Source organism: Arctopsyche grandis, chromosome 8 (genome assembly GCF_051622035.1).
Source record: "Arctopsyche grandis isolate Sample6627 chromosome 8, ASM5162203v2, whole genome shotgun sequence".
Taxonomy (NCBI): Eukaryota; Metazoa; Arthropoda; class Insecta; order Trichoptera; family Hydropsychidae; genus Arctopsyche; species Arctopsyche grandis.
Genome location: NC_135362.1, coordinates 21,909,691 through 21,916,808, shown reverse-complemented (window position 1 = coordinate 21,916,808; position 7,118 = coordinate 21,909,691).

Below are 7,118 nucleotides of genomic sequence, written 5' to 3'. Positions count from 1 at the left end.
TTTAACCAAAACTGGATAAGTAACTTTTCGTTGGACTACTTATTTGGATCTTTGCATTGTATCTCCAGAAAACAAAAATTAGTAAAATTACAAATGACCTTAAAAATCGATTCTAAATCATATTTCTAAACATCTTCAGGGTAATAACTGAAAATCATAAATATCATAGAATTGCTGAATTAAAATAAAGTCTAAACATGTCACACATTACCCGTTTAGGCAAGAAAAATGTTTACTTTCAACATTTGCAGTATTTTTCTAAATGGAAGATCTACATAGATATGTTCGTATAAATGAAACATATATTTAAAATGCACCCACACATTTATATTTTATAAATATTGATTTAAATGTATCAATCTTTGACAGGTGGTACCATAATACGACAATGGGGTTTTATTTTTCACCGTCTACAGTTATTTAATCCTCTTTCCAAAGTATTCAAACTCAAAATGACGAATTTGGACATAAAATATCTACCCTTGAACTTTATATCCATACAGTAAATACATAGGTAATGGAACCGAATAAATTGAAACGGAAATCTATACTTATTCATGGTCTAGTGAAACTTCAACTCGATAAAAGCGACTGCGGGTTATTAAACTAATGCTTGTAATAAAATGTTCGAACGATAGTGGGTGTGTAGACAAATATGTTTATGTGCAGCAAAATATGTAATGAAGATGGAGACGAAAGAATCTTAGAATTAAGGAAAATGTGTGGAATAGTGTGTAATATTCATCGAGCGAGCGGTGGATGGTGAAAATCCAACAACTATTATTCTGTATCAACATTTTACATACAAGTAACCCACTCTCAGAGCAAATGGAAAATTAACAATAAAAACTGACACGAGCGCATTCGGCTCCAGCTAACGACCGTTTCATCCAAAGAGATATGTACATTGAAGAATGTTTATTTCGCTGTTTCAGGACCGGGGGAGAGTTTTCGAGAGGGAGAGTGGGGTTGGGATGGGGGGTGTACCAACCACGGTCGGATGGGGGTCGCGGTCGCATCATGGCACGGTTGTAAAACTGTAATTGAAATACTATAAAATATTCTGTGGCCGTTTTGCTTCCTGCGGGCCCTCAACCTTTCGCTGTCGAGCGTCGGTAAAGCCCCTCGAACACTGAAACAACAGTCGTAAACTTTCCCCGTTTTTTTTTGTATCTTTCCCGTTTTTTATTTGTCGGTGTAGTTTCGTGTTAGTCATGCTTGGCCATAACCTCAGCTACTGCGTCTTCTAAGCTTTTCAGACAAACTTATATACATACATTGTAATGTACATACATACATGGCTCGAGCATCCGAATTGCTCAAAATTACCCCGAAATTGCTATCCAAATTTGAATGCTTTAAATAAACGCGTTTCTGCAATGATTCATGTTATAGCAGAGTATTATTACATTTTTAAATAATATTTTACGTCTGTTATTATATATGCTTGGTCGCATGAGAAAGTCACTTTTAAATTGATTATAATCCTGTCTATTGGTGGAGTGAAAGACAAACTCGAAGAAAACCCATTATACGAGAATTGTACCTCCACTACAGCTTTCTTCAATTTCAGTTAAATCATTTTAATGGGACAATTGTAAAGAAGGAAACAGTAAAAATGCTTTATTTTATGGATGAAGTTGACGTTTGTAAGTAAAATTTAAGTGGTTAATGGTAATGAATGAGACTGGCCGTCTAAAGGATGTTTTGGTCGTATTGAACAGAACATACATACATATGTACATAGTAATAAATATTTTTTTGTAACGAAAGATTTGAAAAAAAAATCAATTTTCAATACAAAAATCAAATCCATATCCAATTTAAAGGTATGCACATACATACATATGTATGTATAATTGCATTAAAAATTAATTGTATGTATATTTAATGTTAATTAATTATTGATTCATACATTTATGTACATACATAAAATTTGCATAATTCACTGTGATTAGTTTCAGTTGTACATAAATTTTACGGTGGACGATTTTTTTACTGTTGTTTGGTTATGTCAATTTTACGAGTTTACCCTCTGGCGACAAGACAGGTGTCGTCTGATGCCAAAAAAAATTCACAAAACCTTTATATCCATCAAAAATTACATAAACATTAAATATTTTATGTGCGGATTGCATACAAAAATTTAAGAACAATTCAATTGTGATTTTATATACTGTACTCAAACGAAAGCTGAGATTGTACATGTGCATATGTATGTACGTATCTAGATACAAATAAACAATGGCGTATGTATGAATGTCGTAAATCAATCCGTAAGGTAAAAAATAAACTATGAACTGACAAAGGTAATGAAATATTAATGGCAATGTGAGATTTTGCAAAAGAACTCCTGGGTTTGCTTTCAATATATCAATTATACGTCGTCTCCATCTTTCGTGGTTTTGAGAATATTGCAAGAGAATCTACCAACGATATACATATGTACGTATGTATATATTATATATAGTAACACATCTCTGACTCACCCTTAGTGATCTGACACATCTCTGAGTATATGCGAGACATCTTTCACGATGATACATCTTTGAAGTGTAAGCTTCATATGCATGTACATACATATACCGCCCAGAGGCAAAGAGAATGATTTGTACAACTTTTGAGCCGATATCAACCATGAACCAGTCTACTTCGAGACTATGAAAAATGTTTCAATCCAATTCCAGTCTACGGCTCGAATGCTCAACTCTTGCATGGAAAAGAGAATGGAAGGGAGGGAGGGAGGGTCGTAAACGGGCAACAGTTTGAGAAGTGTCGATCGTGTTTGCGAACGTGCATTTTGCGGGGCGACCGAGGATTTTGATTATGGTTAAAATTTAGTCTATGGTACATGATCGTAAAATGTCTGAAGTCTTTATTATGTGACTTAATGACGCGATAACCGCCCACCCAGTCAGTGAGAGCGCGCGTACGCGTAGTTGACAATTTTTATGATCGCTTTTACGAGCCTCGATTTATGGATTTCATTCCGTTTATGGAGAGATAATTCGATTATAATCTCGTTCATTCATCGGAGTGTGAAAGGGATGGGCGGGGTGTCGCCGTCGACGTAGCCGGGAGAGGGTTGAAATTCGTCGAATTAAAACGAAAAAGGGTAAACACATAAATTGCGATCGGCGACTAGAGTTTCGCACATTCGCCATACCGTGGCTGATTAGAGCCACTGGAGCTCGGCTAAAACGGCTTTTGTTCCTCGTATGTTTATGTTATTTTTGCCATAGATAAAACTTTTTTATGGTTTGAGTTACAGTCTGAAACGTCCCTAAAGCATACCATCCCAGCTTGTACACGGAGGTTTAAAGGTTTACCTATAGAAAATCGCATATCCTCTCTCTATACTTTCCAACCCTTCACTATTTATCCTTCCAATCTACGATGTAATAAAATTGAAAGAGTGAAAGAGAGCACGAAATCCAGATTACATTTTCATTACAAATTTGATTGGGCCATTTTCTTATTTATTTTTCCTCACAAGACCGCTGCTGCCCGAAATGAGGATTTGGTGCTCTTAATCAGTTTTCGTCGATTCTTGAGTCCGTCCTGTCAAGAATGCTTACATATAAAATTTCTTTACATTATAAATTTTAAGATTATGCAAGCATCGTAATTTTACATTACGTTATCATGAGATTTCAATTACAATTTTGAAAGAGTTACGTATTAAAGATCGTCTCTCAAAAATATGCTTGCGACGAATTCTCTAGTTTCTTGGACATGTGGCGAGAGTGGACAGTAGCCTTGTTGTGGTTGGTGCCACAGTGGCGAAGAGAGGAAGAGGAAGATTTTTTTACGGTAGACTGATCAGACCAGGTCGGCTCTTGACTGTTTTATCTTCGATTCACTTCGAAATGTCGTTTCCAGAGAAGATTGGAAAATAGATGAAGCTAATGAGGGTCACGATCCTCAATATTGAGGGACCGACTATAAAGAAGAATCATATTCAATATTTTTGGTGATGCTGATTGATAAATCGATGAATTATCTTGATCACTAACAATTATTACGTATCTAAAATCTAATTTGGTTAAGTGTAAGAGGTACAGACATACCAGCTAAAAACTGATTTTTTCTGCACAAAGTAATCTCGCACACGTCATCTTTCACGCGATCACGAAACATCTGGTACCCGAAAATTCCATCCATCCAATTACCCACGTGAATTGTCATACTAACGAAAATTCGAGTGCCAGATAAACCGTATTCGCGATTTTCGTGGCAACGATTTTCATGTGCGCAATCTCAATGTGCGAAATAATCCGTTTACCAAAATCACCATTTGGTTATAAATCAAATATTCAGAAATAGGAGCTATATAGTGAAAATGTAAGCTTGTAATGAAAATGATTTTTTAATACTTTTTTACTGTTCTTGTTTAACTGTAAGACTGGTGTGATGCTTAGGGGCAACCTATCAGGTCACATTGGTCATTAATTTGCTATTTTTATTGTTATTCTGTATTCATTTGTGTATTCATTATAATAATAAAATAAATAAATAATAAAATGTACCTATGTATATTATTAACACACATTATGACTATAATTTTTCTAAAAACTTTAAAAGAATTCTAGCCGAAACTATTAACCAAAACTAACAATGAAAATAAAAGCCACTGCACAAAATTACATACAAAAAAGCTTTGACCACGAAGATGTAATAAATTATTGTTCACTTGATCAGGTCGAAATTCGTGGTATGATATCAAAGACAAGACGTGACATCTTCTACGCCGTTCACAATACTGTAACGTATACTAAAAAGAGCCGCCGGCAATCGGATTAGGCCGAGGCGCATTCCTGACACTATGCGACCGTTTATAATTGGTTTCAAGGATTATATCTATACCCTAAGTGCATGTAGGCTAAACAATGGCGACCGAGTTGGCTGTTACTGGTCCCTTCTCAGAATTGACCTAAACCATGTTACCGTGGGACCAAACGTCGTAGGAAGACATATCCGTACGTGACCATAACAATAGGTAAACAAATTAGACGTCGAAGATGTCCTGAGAGATCTATCCCTTATAAGGTTATACTTAGGTGATATCAAGACATTCTGGACTGAGTACTGCCAGTGCGTGTATCTCCTTAATCATCAATAAATGCTGTGAAACGACTTTGGCCTTTTACTTGGATCCTCCACCCACCCCTACGCAACAATACTATTTATTATATTATTATAATGCCAGAATAAGGCATGTAATTCTCGTTCCCGTTTCCGTTTCAAGTGATGGTTGGAGTTTAAATAACGTCTCTTCAAAGCCGTGTTGTCGTAAACCAACACGTAACGTGGTTCCCAACGAACACATTTCCTTGACTATACAATGGTGCTTCAAAGTTTCGTGTCGATAAAATCGTAATTACGAATATTATTACTAAGAGGTTTTTTCCCGTTTTTTTTCACAGTAATCTTCCCGGCCATGCATAGAACAAATCCTGAAAGTTCCATCGTAATCGGTTCAGTGGCTTAGGAGCCTATATTCGAGACACAGACAGACATTCATTTTTTTATATATAGATAGATATAGATTAAATGTATTAAGCAAATACCATCAACGAAGTAAACATGTACAAAAAATATATTTGTCACACGAACGCGCGTACTTTGATCGCGTCGTCATATCATATTTATAAGGGGGAGTGCGTGGAGGTGAGGGAGGGGCCGAAAAAGAAACGGAAAAGGGCAAATCTCCCCCGCCGCGGTCATGGCCGTAATTCAATGCAAATTAGGTGGCATCATCATGAATAGAAAGTGGTCGCCGAGGAGGTGAAACGGCGTCCTGACAACAAAGAAACGCTCTCGCGCTTCCCCATCCATAATTGATTGGCCGGACGCGCACTTCGCGCCCATTGGCCGACAAAATGTCGACGAAGACGCCTCTTTTTACGACGCACCCGCTGACGTCATTACGACGAATGATCTGACGACACTATTCAACCTCTATATATATTCATATAAGTCTACTAACCCCCCCCCCCCCACCTCCCCATTCCGCCATTCACTACCGAATCGGATATGAGCGTCATCGCGGTCGAAGATGCGCAATTTTGGCGACCCCACGTCGAATATGGCGTGTTCCACTTATTGCGCAACTCACCTATGATATATTCTGATTGATTACCTATGATTGTATATTCCGATTGATCATAACTATCTTCATCAGCTCGAGGGGGATTTGTAATGGATACGATGGATATATTTATTACGGTAAACGAATTATTCCGCAAAAAGCGATCTCGCGCAAATCACTAAAGTCTCGATTGCGGAACATCTGGTATGCGATTTTTCGTTAGTACAATATTTCGCGAGGGTGGCTTTCGATTGATGGAGTTTTTGGGTGCCAGATGTTCCGTGATAGAGATTTTAGTGACTTGCGCGAGATCGCTTTTTGCGGAATTATCACCGAACCATTTATTATTACCTTCTTACATACATAGTTTGTATTTGCATACGAAATTTCAAATTCTACAACAGAATTCCATCACCATTACTTTTTTATGTATTTGTTCAATCTTATTAGTAAAAAATAGTAGGTATTCAAAGTTTAAAATTCCAATCTGAAACGCAAAAAAACTGACTGACGTTATTCAAGAAATAATGAATATGAAGACATAAATCGTTGCATATCTAAAATGAGATTTTTATAAGACACGTACAAATATTGCCTGGTAAAGAAAGTGGTTTAAATAATCTATAAAAAGCGCACAGATTTACATAAAGTATTGAAAATTCACGTGTATAAAATCTTATCGTGAAATTCATATACCGAAAAAAAAAACTGGGTCCCTGGAAAAACGTTTATATTCAGATGAAAATTTTTTTCATATGCCTTTCGGGCCGGTCTTATTTAAAGGCAAAACGATTTGTTAAAAAGATGAGTTCGCGCACGGAACGGAGAAGGTCCTAGGGTAGTGAGGGATGCAATAATGAAGTGAAGGAGGGACCTTCTCGGACAAGAGGGGACGAATGACTTACTGGATATCCTCGCCGACTAAATTATTCCAGAAATATGCAGGAGGGGGACAAATATTTAGTCATCTTGAAGAACCTTCAGGCGCACGGGAAATTTTAACCGCGTACCCGTATTTTATCTCAAA